Source organism: Podarcis melisellensis (assembly GCF_964234715.1).
Source record: "Podarcis melisellensis genome assembly, chromosome: 6".
Classification (NCBI taxonomy): Eukaryota; Metazoa; Chordata; class Lepidosauria; order Squamata; family Lacertidae; genus Podarcis; species Podarcis melisellensis.
This window is the reverse complement of record NC_138538.1, coordinates 63,076,208-63,091,250: the sequence shown is the minus strand read 5'-3', so window position 1 is coordinate 63,091,250 and position 15,043 is coordinate 63,076,208. Positions and strand designations below refer to the sequence as shown.

Here is a 15,043-nt window from a genome sequence, read left to right as displayed (position 1 = left end):
AATTCTTTTAGAATTCAATTAGCTGACAATGAGCAATTCACTGACATATTTTATCGAGTGTTACAATAAATAGAATCTGACAAAAAATATTGCTCACTATTTTTTTTAAAAAAAATAGACTTTGATTTCTTAATTAAAATGTTCATGAATAAATAAAGAGCTAGTGATACATTAGGAAGATACAAGAAATAATTGAGTGTCTGGAATGGAGTAATTAGAAAATCTGCCAATACTGACTGAGGATATGGAGCCCCTGTTGGCCAGCTATCTTCATTCCCCTGCAGGATTGCAATTGGTGTGTGAAGACACAGTGATTTTATCATGGTTCTGTAACAAAGCCTTACTATAGCATTGGAGCAACTGATTCTATAAATGTAGAAGACAACACACCTCCGCTTTTGCAGTATTCCCACTATTGCAGAATCCTTGCTAATTAACTTTATATTTGTGTCCCTTGAAAAGGATTTGGATATGTATGGAAGACTTCTAGTGATGGCATATATTTTTTTTTCAACTTTAGGTGCTAAAGTAGTGGAGGTAATGTGATCCCAGGGCTGTTTGCAGTGTTTAACCACTTTCATGGTGAAAAATGTAAATGAGCAAGATTGACTTACAAGATTGACTCATGTTTAGGAATGCCAACTTGTTTGTATGTTTGACTTGAAACTTAGACTCAGACGCAAGGAGCATGGCCAGGATTTTTGTTGGAGGGGGCAGGCCTTTTGTTGCAGGGGGGACAGAACCTCAGCTTGCTATGTATTTTATTGATTTAGTTTGCAGCCCCCCGCCCCCTTGGCTACACCCATGCTCAGATACAAGTTGCTTTGAACTTACAATTCATTTCATAGCAGTGAAACATGGGTGCATTGCTTAGAGTGGGCAGAGTAACAGGAAAAGTGTGCTTCGGTTGCCAATCATTTTGACCCATGGTGACATCTGCAAACCAGAGAAACTGTCATGGTCACCACACATAGAAGTAACTAAGCACACACCACAATCTTTTCTATTGGCTATAACAGAATGCTTCTTTCAAGCCTGGCATCATTGGGAGGCACTATGGTCACCAGGAAAAGCTTCTATGGGCAAATGTCCACTAACAGATTCCATGTTGGGGACCCCTGATCTATACTGTAGTACTGGTTTGTTCAGGGGCACCATAATGCCCCTTCATGAAGGAACATATTTGTTTTAGAAATATGTTCAGAAAGACTTCTGATAAATACTCATACTTGTGTTTGCTTAAATAGCAACATGCAGTACTACACTCTGCTTACATTATGTGGTCTTGTAACATTAAGTATTTGTCACAGATAAGAATAATGATGAATTAGAAGTCAAGAATTGGTATTATTGCTGTAATGATGCACCCTTTTGTCTTATTGGTCACACAACCCTTTTACAACTTACCTTGAATTGTTTGTTGAACACTTGTTTCTCTATGGAACTGAGAAAAAGACAACAGCTTTGCTATTGTTCATATACCCACACACAAAAATGTGAGAAAGGTGAATCAAGCGCCCATGTTTAGCTAACCAACTTCTGATTCAAGAGTTTTAGTTGAAGTATGGTTAGTTCAGGATAAGTAACCAAGTGAATCTATTAAAACAAAACCAGTCTTTACTTATCTATAGGAGTATCTAAACATAGTAGAGAATGGATGGATTTGATTGTGCTCACATTTAAAGGTGAATCTACCTAGTCTTCACTTTCTGAAGTAATACACAAACTGAAATAAAACTACTCTTTAAAATTCACAATTCTCCGAATTTGCAATGCAGGTCTCCAGCCAGGTAATGTGTACACATACTAGGGTAAAGTGTAAGTATAAATGCACCTGTTAGTGAAAATAACATTCAAAAGTGCATTATATTAAATCTCCAAGTGGTGCACAGGGCACCCAATATAATAATTCTGAAAATGAGTTAAAACTAGAAAATAAGAATGGAATTTAAAAGCCTGCTTAAATAAAAAAAAGTATTCAGTAAGCAGCAGAAATTCAACAGTGGGCCTTTCTGATGTCAACTAGAAGGGAATTCCATAAAATTAGGCCCACAGTTCTTAACACACATGAGCTGTCTGTCTGAGCCATAAGAAACCACAAACCATGACTCACCTGAAAGCCTCAGGGATTGGATTGGTGAATGAGGACTTTTTATTTTAAAAAAATCAGAAACAGATATCTAAATATGGAGAACTGAATTTAAGATTGGAAAATTAGAGAAACTGAAATTGACAGATTCACCCATCCCTATTAAATAGTTAACATGAGCCTGCCTGGTCTTGTAATAATCACCCTGGGATCCGGGGTGTGTAACAGATCTTTGTTAAGAAATACTACTGCATATTTTTAAGGTTTTGTTCCCCTGCAAAAGAGGCTTTTTCTTCCCCATTTCATCCTCAGGCTTTGATATTCCCTTATTATTATTGCAGGGTGGTCAAGGGTGCTGTGTGTGCTTTCCTTTACAGTAAACACTCTAGCACTCTGCAGGCTCTCTAGCTGCCTCCACTTCCTGATATGAAAAAGCCCAGTGGGAGGGATTATCTCATGATGTCTTCCCCTGGGATTTAAGTAAAGTGAAAGCACCTGGGAAGGCTGCAGACTACAGACCACTGGTGAGATGACCTGCAGAATGAACATTCCACAAACATTCCTCAGACACCTCATAAATAAGGTAAGCACAGCAACAACAACAACAACAACAAACCCTGCATCTCACCCACGAGAATTTCACCAAACTTGTCTTTCCCCATTAATAATTTTCAAATACAGATTCCTTTCTCATTCATTGTTGGAGAAAGGTTGACAAAAAATATGAGAGACAATTTTCAGTACAGCAGTAGTATAAGAGGTTGATAAATGAGGGAGGTGATCATAACAATAATTGTTTCAAAGAAGTTATAGGGCTGTGGTGTAGAAGTGCCATTGGGGTGGGTGGATGGAACTCAAGCCTAGCTACTCAGTAATGTAATTTTTTGAAGCTAAACAGGTGTGTCCCCGATTATTTCCTAAATGATAGATCACCACATGTATGCTATGCAAATAATACTACGAATGGAATTGCTGAAGCCAGCACAAATGAGAATTTATTTAAGGCGATGGGGATCTAGATGGCAACATAGATGTTGTGAAATCTTTCTTCAACCTTTCCAGCTAATCAGTGCCTTGTGAATTTTGTGACCACATTGCCAAGAGCACTGGGGCACAACTTGTGGCTGAATAAACAACCTATCATCAGTAGACATGAAAAACGAAGCATCTCCCGATATCAAGGATAATATAGCAAGTCACAGAATTTTAATTATTTGTGATTAATCTTTCTTCTAGTCTATTCCAACAATATTATTTCTGAAGTATATATTATTAATATTTTGCTTCCAATACATACTGGAAGCTTTATGAGATAACACTGTCACTGTGTGGGTGTGTATACTGTATAGTCCCATCCTGCCATCTAGGGGCCCACCTTAAGCATTTTGCATTATTTACTTGGTAGGTTTTTGCACAGAGCTTCCTCTGCTTAGAAAGAGGAAAAACGAAGTCTTTGCTATAAGTAAAAGCATGCATTTTATGATTCATTAAACCCATTTTCCCAAAGGAGCAAGCAGTCTTACCATATGTACCCGAGATGAAAGGCCCCGTTTGCAGAGTAGCTAAGACACAGAGACAATGAAAAAAGGAGTTAAGCGTATTTAAATATGCAAACCCTGCTTCTGAATTAGCACAGTGTTAAGTTGAAACAAACAAACAAAATTCCTATTCCTTGAAAACAAATCTGGAGACTGCCAGAAAACAGGGACTAACTCTGCCTTGCATAATTTTTACTTATTTTCAAACCACAGAAGCAAGGGAGCAGTATTGCTGCTAAATATTCCTAAACAAAGCTGCAAATTCTGTGTGGAAAAAGCAAGTGAAATACCCACATATCTTAAAATGTGTGTATTCAGAAACCTCATGTAGCCAAGGGGGAAAAAGTGCTAAGTAGGCTTATGATGCAGACCATATATTTGAATATTTCTGTTTACATTTCACCTGCACTTAATGGAAATTAATCACAGGTAAATATGCTTTGGTTTGCAACTGAAAATATTTTGATTTGGGTCCAACGAGGCCTCAGTGTGAGCTCAAAGCACTGCTGCTCACTCAAAGCTGTGTCTCCAGATCCCATTGATTCTACCTGCAGCCTACTCCCCATTGAACAAAATTCAGGTGGCTCATCCAGTAGGTCAGAGGGAACAACTCCACTGATGTACCCATGCAGCACAACCTACTGGTAAATGGCAATGCTGCTGCTGCTGCTGCTTGAAGGCTATAGCTGTGGCTCAACCTCACCAGGTGATCCACTCTTGCTTCCAGAGCAGCTTATCAGGAGGCAGTGTGGAAGGGAGGGGCAGGTAATGGCTGAGTAATCTACCCCCAGAAAATAGGAACTGGGACTCCAAAAATCACTTTGATTCTACCTACAAGCAACAGGCATCTAAGTTGTAATCAATTCAAAACAACTAGGAATAACAGGCTGGTTTTGCAGACTTTATGGAAGTGTCATTGTGAATGCTTTAAGAAGCTACTTCTAAGCCACCATGCTAGAACTCAAGGTTGAATAGCTCACCATCTGTGTCTTATTGAAAGAAATCATAAGATGTTTGATGATAGTTTGAGTACTGCTACCATTTATCACCAACAGCTTTAATTTTACTTATTCTTAATTGTTCAATGTTTATGGGTTAGATTTAAGATTATAGACTTGGATCCGATGTTACATTGGTCATTCTGAAATAAGTGAGGCAATTTAGTCACTGCATGACATGGGTTCCACTGATTTCAATAAGAAAAAAATGCAGCTAATCCCATGCACAATTATTGAAGACAAAACAGATTGAACTCTTTTGGACTTGGACAATCTTTTTATTATTAGTTATTAAATTTATAGTTAGTTATTGAATTTGTATACCACCTCAGGGCAGTTCACAGAAGCTCATGGAGCTCCTGCCAGTGCAATTGCAATCTGCCAGTCCTGTTGCCATCTTGCCTCTCCCTTCTCTCTCCCAGTACGCAGGAGTGTTGTGGGCAACACAAGGTTGAGTGAGTGCCAACCCGCCTCCATTCCAATTCCCACTTCTGATTGCACTGTAACAAAGAAAAAAAAAAGATACAAATGTTCATGATTGCAGCAAATAGGTACTTAGGTACTTAGACTATAAACTTGCTTTGAAATCATTATTTTGCTATTTTATATCTTTTTTAAAAAGAAAGCATTGGTGAAGCCATTCTGTGCCCCGCATGGTAGTTTTTTGGCCCTTCACTGTAAGAGTAAAATAAAATTGAGAACTACTGCCTTCCTGTCAAGCAAAGAGAATTATGCATCATAATATTTTAAAGGGGACTCAGCTGCATATACAAAAGCTTCTATCATTGCTTAATGTCGTTAAGCAGCTGTCACAGATTCATCTTAGCGCTGAATTAAGTGATCTGTTTGTATACCTATCATATGTTTTCAGCTCTTTGGGGATGAAAGGTGCCATAGAAATGTTGAGAGATGGTAATAAGGATGGCGAAATGTAAATACCATGTTGTCTTGAACATCTGCTTTAGTGGCAGAAGAAGGAAATAGATAACAGCATATTTACGTCATGTTAATTCAGTAATAAAAGCAGAACTTTTTTTGCTGAACGGAAGTTTACAGTGAACTTGAAAGTTGCTTTGGCCCTTCTGACGGTAGGAAAGAAAAGGAGGGAGACGTATGCATTCCATATATGGAGACAAGACATATATATTTGGGGAGGAGCTGAGGAATTACTTGGCCTTTATAAAATTGGCACAAAGTTGCATGAAATTTGCATATTCTAATTTATATGAACAGATGCAAGATCATAAGCAAAACATAAAAGCACAAAACTTTTTTAGAAGGCGGTAAAGGCACAAGAACCTGGGCTTAGTGCAAAATACCTGGAACTGGCGTCCTCAAGACCACTCATAAAGAAATGATCCTTTGGTGGGTAAAGATGCATCTGGGGCAAACTATGTTAGCTAAATATCTGTGTCCTTCACTGCAAATGTTTTATAGTAAAGTTTCCATTTGATGGCCTTGGGGGTAACCAAAGTGATGTATGGAGCATGGCATGTTTTGTGGACCAAGTGCTACAGATCTGGATTGCTATTGTACATTCTAGTTTGCTACCACATGCTATGTGTTGGTTTATATCAGGAGTCCGCAACATGGCCCTTGAGGGCACCAGTGTACCTTCTCATCCATTTAAATCCCTTACCCCCTTCCAGTTTCTAATTGATGTTTTCTGGCTTGGGGAAACAATCTTTGAGATGGAGTTCCTGCTGGTTTTGCCTGTGTTTTGTTTTGGGATGAGTGTCGGTATTTCCTGCTTTTCAAGGAAGAGTCATGTTCACATCATGACCATTCCTTCATCTGTGAAAAGACTGTATTTTGTCATACCCACTACAGTTTTTTTAGGTTTCCTCTGGAAAACCTATTTTTCCAGCGAGTTGCTTGAATGAAGTCTAAATGGTGGCTAGACTTTATCTGGTCTTTACTGAGCATTTGTTCTGATTTGTTACAGAGCAGTTATATGACAATTTCCAGATTTGTTCGTGGGGCGTAATTTGTTTGTTACACACTTTTCAGTGCATTTCCCCATCACATTCAAACTGCAAAAAGTTTGTTGTTTTGTTTAAAAATGAATTTGTTTCATTAGGGCAACAGAGTGTTTTTAATCCACTTTAAAATACACAAACCTAAAGTTTCGGTTTAAATCCCTCCTGCAGAATATTGACAAATTAGGGGTGCCCTTAGATTTCCAGATGCATTCTTGGGCCCCAAACGTTGGAGACCCATTGTTTACCTAGACATAGCTGGCTCAGGAGCACCTAGAATTGGTGAGTCATCCTCAGTCATGCCCCACCACAGCCCATCTGCCCTGAAGCAAAATTTGCAGGAAGTGAGAACACTGATTCTGATGATAGTGAAACAAAAAACCCACGTCAGATTAAAAATAATAATAATTCTTAAGCTGTATTGTAAAAAAAAAAAAATGCTGCTTAAAATAAACATCTTAATTAAGCCTCTGTGATTAGAACACTGAATCTAGTAGTGTGTAATTACACATACCATTTGAATGCGAGGTTCAAATTGCCAAATGGGCACTTAGCATCGTATGGAATAAATATTGTTCTATTCTACATAATGTGTGTTTCCTATATATGATTTGTGTGCCTTTGACATTTGCTTTATCCATAAACAAACATGTGATTGAATAGAAACACATCACAGTGGTACATATTCTAGAAGCAGGGGTGTAGTATAGTGTTCAAAAACACAGAATTACGGTAGCATTGTGTTCATTTTGTGACTGTATTAAGGGCTCCCCCCCCCAGCTGCTAGTCAATGGCTTAAAAATAAATTAGGCCCATTAAAACTTCAGTTAAGCAGCACTATACATAGAGCTGAACCAATCACAAAATATTCATTGCCATAGCTTATGTTTTTTTAAAAAAAAAAAAAATAAACATACATCGGAGTATGTGTTAGTGCTTGTTGGTCTAAACTCTGATTATTACATTTATGAATGCAAACTCTGAAACACCGAAACTATAGGATTTTATTTTTAATGCAGTTTGCCTGTATGTATAATTTATCTGTGTGGCCATTTGTGTTGATTCCCATTGAGCCCATTCGATATGTCTCCTGTGTATATTTTGCCTATGCAATGATTTCTGGAAAACCAGATTTGGGCCTTAGACCAGTGATTCTCAAAGGGTGTAGCATTCCACATTGGTAGCAAGAAGATTCAAGAACAGTCAATATTATATTTTAAGAATGATTCATGTTGTTAGGTAGCTGCATAGTTTTTTTTACTTTCTGGATGTCCCATATTATAGAGTAGTTGTACTCTTTGCTATAAATCAGGGGTTGATTCTTTTTGTTTTTAATGTATTTCTTATCAATAAAAAGTTGGTGTTGCATAGCAAATTTTTATTCTGAAAGTGTGGCCCGAGAAAAAAGTTTGAAAACCACTACCATGACTGATAGCAATTTCTTGGGTTTGAATGGGTTGGGTTTGGGGTTTTGTTCTTTTTAACTACATAAAAACAGACACAGACTGAACACTTAGAGCTTTGTTCATTATTCATCTACACACAGATGCTAGTCTGTGCAAGTCCACCTGTCAGAGGCAGAAACAGGTTATTTCCACCCTGTAATACAGTGGTACCTCAGGTTAAATACTTAATTTGTTCCAGAGGTCCATTCTTAACCTGAAACTGTTCTTAACCTAAAGCACCACTTTAGCTAATGGGGCCTCCCGCTGCTGCCGCGCCGCCGGAGCCCGATTTCTGTTCTTATCCTGAAGCAAAGTTCTTAACCTGAAGCACTATTTCTGGGTTAACAGAGTGTGTAACCTGAAGCGTATGTAACCCGAGGTACCTCTGTATATGAACATGCTGTCTCTTCCCATGCTACCATTGGTGTGGACCAGAAAGCTGCTGTCACCACACCTTCAGCTATAAATATAACTCCCCTGTGCAGAAGGATAGGAAGTTGTGTGTGTGTTTGGAGAGCTGATACCCAGAGGAATCATAGAATTGCAGAGAGTCATCTAGTTGAACTCCTGCATTGCCCTACATGGGGCTCAAACTCACAACTCTGGAAAAATTCTGAATAGAGAAAAAATTGGTTTAGGCACATAGAAAATAATAATAGTTGTTGCAGTATTAAGTTGTGCTCTGCTACAAATGTGTGCATCTACAGGCTCTCCCGTTGGATAATAAATAATGACTTGACACTTCAATACTTTATTGATATCCTTTACATATGGTGTCACCTGCTCTATTGAATTGTTCTTTCAGCTCTTAGTTCGCTACCTGTACTAAAAATAAAATGGGGGGGGTGGAGAGAGAGTACATGGCCATTGCTAGGAAGATTCCTTGACTGTTTTTACAGGGACCTGGAGAATTAGTTTAAAATGTTCGTTTACTTTGCTGCACAGACTGAATGAAAATATTGTGAGTGTTTTATTGGCTTGCGTTGTCGTTAAATTTAAAGGTGCTTTCTTTTATTGGCTGAGATATTGTATTTAATGTGTTTGGTTTTGTGGCAGATTTTGCTAGGTTTTAGCTCAGTAACACCACTGAGCTAGCCATTTTGTCATCTCTACAAAAGAAAGGTACTCTCCAGGGAAATTTAGTTTATGTTCATGCTTTTGCTTCTGTGTCAGCCAATAACCTACAAAAGGGAAAGAAACCCACCAAGCCTTTTTTCCCCCTGCTAGCTCTGCTCAGTTCACAAAACACTAACCCTAAAAACAAATCATGATGATACCTGGCTGCTATTTGATGTAGCATCAGGTTTGGGCTGCAGAGGACTTTCCTTGCAATTTTTGCAAGGAGAAGCCGTGACTCAAGTTGCAATTCTAATAAATTCTGCCAAACTTGGTAACAGTTGCAGGCTACTGTAAAGTGGGGTAGGTTTACATTTAACCTTAAAAATAGCCATTGTATTCTTAAAAAGGTAAAGGTAAAGGGACCCCTGGCAGTCCAGTTGTGAATGACTCTGGGGTTGCGGCACTCAACTGAAACTGTTTTCTGCCCCCATGAAAACTGCACTCTTATTCTAGTGCTTTTTCAAGGAAGACAAAAAAAGAAAAAATGAAGGGAAAGAAGCACACACCAAAGCAGACATTCAGGCATTTAGATGCAGCTATGTGACATTTTTATATGCCTATTGTCTTTCCCATGGAGTTTTCTTGGCAGGGATACTGGAGTGGCTTGCCGGTTCCTGCTCCAGGTGGATCACGTTTGGTCAAAACTCTCCACTATGACCTGCCCAACTTGAGCAGCCCTGCACGGCATAGCTCATAGCTTCTCTGAGTTATTCAAGCCCCTTCGCCACCACAAGACAGTGATCCATGAAGGAAAGGATGGAAGGACAGATCGTGAAGTTGAGGCTCCAATACTTTGGCCACCTCATGAGAAGAGAAGACTCCTTGGAAAAGACCCTGATGTTGGGAAAGATTGAGGGCACAAGGAGAAGGGGACGACAGAGGATGAGATGGTTGGACAGTGTTCTCGAAGCTACCAGCATGAGTTTGACCAAACTGCGGGAGGCAGTGGAAGACAGGAGTGCCTGGCGTGCTCTGGTCCATGGGGTCACGAAGAGTCAGATACAACTAAACGACTAAACAACCACAACAACATGTGACATTTATATTACTAGGAAGAAAGAACAATTATGAAAAGAAAAAGCTTGCGCTTCTTTCCAGCATTGGGGTAAGATTCGAAATTTAAAAGACTCGAAAAGAATGGGGAAAATGTTTGTCTAGTCATATTTAGCAAATTAAACCAACAAGTATGAAATCCATAGGAAAATTGAATGCTTTTGGCAACTAAGGGCAGGTCCACAGCATATATTTAAAGCATATCCAATGCACATGGCTTCCCCAAAGAATCCTGGGAACTGTACTTTGGATGATGGCAAAGAATTGTAAATGCAAAGAGTATTGCTCTGGATTCTATCCTTTATAGCATTTTGACATCCTGAACTTTCCTCGGTGAGCAACCTCAAAGCTGAGAGCTAGAAGATTTAAGTTACATTTTCTATCTTTAGTTATAATGCTCTGAAACAGGAAAAGTACAGGAATTATATCAATGACTCAGCTAAACTTAATGGATTCCCCACAGCAGCCAAGGAGTGCACAGCACAGCAGAAATAAAATATTAAGATCAACAGCAAAAGGGTCTGCATTTACTTCCACTGTTTGCTTTGCTTACTATACTTCTCTATTCTTTTAATATAATAATGAGTAATCCTGATCAGATCCACGCATGCCCATTAAGTGTCTTATATGACAGGATAAATCATGCATGCAAATTGCACGTCCAAGTCATGAAATGGATGGCAAATGCAAAATAAAATTAAATATTCTAAAATCGAAAAAAGGAAGGGGTGCTCACATGAGGCACTGTTTGGTCTAGGCTTGGCCCTGCCCACCAGATCCTATATATACAACATACACACTATTTGATAAATCAGTAGTGAAGTTGTCCATTTCTTCTCAAATAAAAAGAAATCCCAGGCATGAGCACAGTGAGGCTGCACAGGCTTCTAGCTTTGCAAGAGGAGTTGAATTAAGAGGGAAAGTGAGGCTTCCATAGGCGTCCTTGGTTGATAGTGATGGAACAACAGCATTTTTAGTGGGACCTCCTGGATCACATAAGACAACCCCCAGCTTCTGTTTGGATCCCGGAATATCCTGATTTTTTGTCTGGCATGACCCTGCTGATAAGCGCCAGAGCACCTTCCAGTCCTTCTAGTCCAAGACTCTGAGACAACCCTACTGACGATCCCCAGAGCACTAGACCAGAAGATCCTGCCCCTCTTGACTTCCTGATTTTGGGGACAAAAATGTTGGAGGGTATGACCTGGTTGTGGACGAGATTGCTTTGTTACCATGTTTCCTTTGCATACACATGTATATACCAATCACAGGTACACAAAAGACATGAGTCTGGATCTTCAGTCTGAAACTGGAGTATGCTACAACATAATTGAACAGGATGCGAGTCGCGATGTGGTCTAAACCACTGAGCCTCTTGGGCTTGCCAATCAGAAGGTCAGAGGTTCAAATCCCCGTGACGGGGTGAGCTCCCGTTGTTCGGTCCCAGCTCCTGCCAGCTTAGCAGTTCGAAAGCACGGCAAAAAAAAAAAAAATGCAAGTAGATAAACAGGTACCACTCTGGCAGGAAGGTAAATGGCATTTCCGTGCACTGCTCTGGTTTCACCAGGAGCGGCTCAGTCATGCTGGCCACATGACCTGGAAAAACTGTCTGCAGACAAACGCCGGCTCCCTCGGCCAGTAAAGCGAGATGAGCGCCGCAACCCCAGAGTCATCTGTGACTGGACTTAACTGTCAGGGGTCCTTTACCTTTACCTTTTTACAACATAATAGGTCTCATAGATTGGAAAGAAAATAAGGGGGCAGTAGACCAGGGTCTATTATACTTTAATACACAGTTTATTATAGAGATATGTAAAGAAAAAACATGCAGCATTTCGAATTGTCCAGAAGCAACTATGTTAAAACCACAGGGCCTTGGCAGACCAAACAGGATTCCTGCTCCACTGCCCAAGCTTGCTTCAGGCAGCAGAATGAGCTTGCAGCCTGGATCTGAAGCCAGTGCTGCCATTCTGTCTCCTGGGGTGCATGCACCCATTAGCGTGATAGCGGCTGGGGCAATGGAGCCTTCAAATTGGGATTGGAGGTGATAAGGTGCAGTGTCTTTTCACTAGGCTCTTCTGGGTGACCTGGCTCTTCATTGTTTTGATTAGCTGATAGATTAATCTGGCCATGTGATTATTCTGTTTTTCAAAATAGGTTAATTTAGGGTCACTTTAGGAAGAAGGTGCAGGAAGGGAAACTAGATTCCAGCTTATGCTCCTTTGGGGGTAATTTGGGGCTTCAAAGGCCTGCAGCTCAAGGCTGTAGGGTCTGGGGGCAGGATAAGGACTGCCTCTGTGGCCAACTTGCCACATCCCCCTAGAGTTTTTGGGCTCTAGGGGGTGGTGATGCAAGAAGGCCTTCATACTCATTTTTAGGATGTGGCTTGACCTAGCAGGGGATTAGTTGACTTTCTAGCTGCAGACTTTTCTGATTTATAATTGGTTCCTGTACCTATAGTTTCCCTCTGCATACTTGGTTTAGCATTCAATCAAGTGGCCCTTATTCAACCCAGCAATATGAGTCCATGTCTTTATTTCAGCCCTGTCCAACAAAAGAACAGCAAGAGGGAAACAACTGTCCAAGTTCTCCCTTTCCCCTGCACACTGCAAGTGCAAAGAGAGAAAGCGGGGGGTCAGTTTTGTGCTTCATAATAGGCAAAGCCATCTTTCATATTTATATCTGTGCATCCATGGCCAAAAAGGGTTATTGGTGGAAGCTCGTGCTATCTGCAAGCACCTTGCAAAAAGCACAGAGTTAAAAGGACAATGTTCATGCCAGTAGCAAAGAGGGGTTTTTAGCACTGGATAAGTGTATCAGTGTAATCTGAGAACAGGGATGCAGGTGGCGCTGTGGGTTAAACCACAGAGCTTAGGACTTGCTGGTCAGAAGGTTGGCAGTTCGAATCCCCGCAACGGGGTGAGCTCCCGTTGCTCAGTCCCAGCTCCTGCCAACCTAGCAGTTCAAAAGCACGTCAAAGTGCAAGTAGATAAATAGATACCGCTCCGGCGGGAAGCTAAACAGCGTTTCCGTGCGCTGCTCGAGTTCCCCAGAAGCAGCTTAGTCATGCTGGCCACATGACCCGGAAGTTGTACGCCGGCTCCCTTGGCCAGTAAAACGAGATGAGCGACGCAACCCCAGAGTCGGTCACGACTGGACCTAATGGTCAGGGGTCCCTTTACCTTTACCTTTAAGTGTATCAGTGGGCCCCATTTTGTCATTCATAGTTGGTCAAGGGAATGCTATGGAGATGTTGCCTTGCATGCATGTTTCTCCTCTTGAGAAGGGAATGCCTACCCTCATTTCGCCTTTCATTCTAAGGGATTATTCTTTTTGCTTTGAATGTAACTGCATTTCAGTCGCCTTTGTTGTTTTCACTGGGAGCAATTAGGATTTCCCATCATCTCAGTGGTGCTGTTTTCTTCTTTTGCTTGGCCCTCTGATGAACGGAAAGCCTAACAGGCGATTTGAGGAGTTCTGATTAAGAGTAAGCGATGAAAGCAGGCAGCTTACAAGCACTCAGAAAAACTCTGTGATGGTTTGGGAATCTTAAAGAACAACATGCTAAATAAAATTAACCCTTACCATGAAGTCCATTGATAGTTTCTGTTTTGATCATCCTCTTTTCTAGGTACGAAACGAGTGCTCAAAGTTTGTTTCTTCTTCGTTACAGTATTTGAAAGACACACATCGAAATAGTGTGCATTGTAACTATCAATACAGCTAGATATGTGTTATGCCAGAAAGACTGTTAATAAATGTTTCACGTTTCCTAAGAAAATCAGTAGTTTTAAAAGTTAATTTCTTGTCTCCTTCTGCCCTCCCTCTCACTTTATGTAAGTTCACCTACAGCTAGATAGGTAGGAGCCTTTCCAATATATCAAACTGTGCCCACGTTGATTACTCATCATTTGAACACTACAACAGCCATGTGGGAGCTGCTTTTGGAAAGGCAACTGCAGTTTGGGTAGCATGGTACAGTTGTCTTCACTTTTTAATAGCTATGTTGTGAACTGCCCTGTGATCTTCAGATGAAGGGAGGTACATAAAATAATAAAATAAAATAAAATAATAAAAAATAAATAAACAAATTAATAATGAATCAAGGTTATTTTCTGATGCTCCTGCTGTCTGAACTGTGCAATGGGTAGAGAGCCTTTTCAATGGTGGCTCCCTGCTTGTGCAATATACTTTCCAGGGGAGCGCACGTGGCACCTTCTCTATCAAATCTCTCTTCCTTTTATGTGTCAGGGATGTGGCTGAATCAAACGCCTGGGAAGAGTCAGACTCTGGAGATGAAGGAATGCCAGCACAGAGGGAGCCAGAGTCTGTAGATGAGGGAAATCAGTCACAGACAGAGCAGGAGTGGGTTAGTTCGACCCACCTTCATCAGGAGTTCCCAGACTCAGAACAGCAGACTCAGATAGCTCACAGGCAGAGGGAGTGGAGGAGATAGATGGCATTGAGGGGGTTGCTATGCAACCAGGAGGGAGGCAGCATTTAGAGAGCTCTAAATGCATTTAGAGGGGTGGCCCTTTAGACTCTTTCCCAACAGCCCCTGCCACTATGGCTTATGATCAGGGATCATCAGATATAGTCCATCAGCAACTTCTGGAGGGTGCAGGTTCCCTGTCCCAGCATTAAGGAATCTTTAGAGCTGGATGCGCTTAAGTCAGATGTAATTTGTTACTTGTTTGGCATTAGATAAGAAAAGAAACACCAGTACTTTGTTTCGTTGTTTACAACAGAAAGGCAGCAACGAAGCAAATGGAAAATTGTTGCAAATGAGTTCATATATGTTTTCATTTACTTTTCATTGGAA

General features: G+C 40.5%; 1 protein-coding gene across 2 annotated transcripts in view; it reads left to right on the top strand.

The window, feature by feature from the left end:
• Positions 1-15,043, top strand: part of NEGR1 (neuronal growth regulator 1) — a 442,886-nt gene that overhangs the window by 353,661 nt on the left and 74,182 nt on the right. The gene's annotated exons all lie outside the window — the stretch shown is intronic.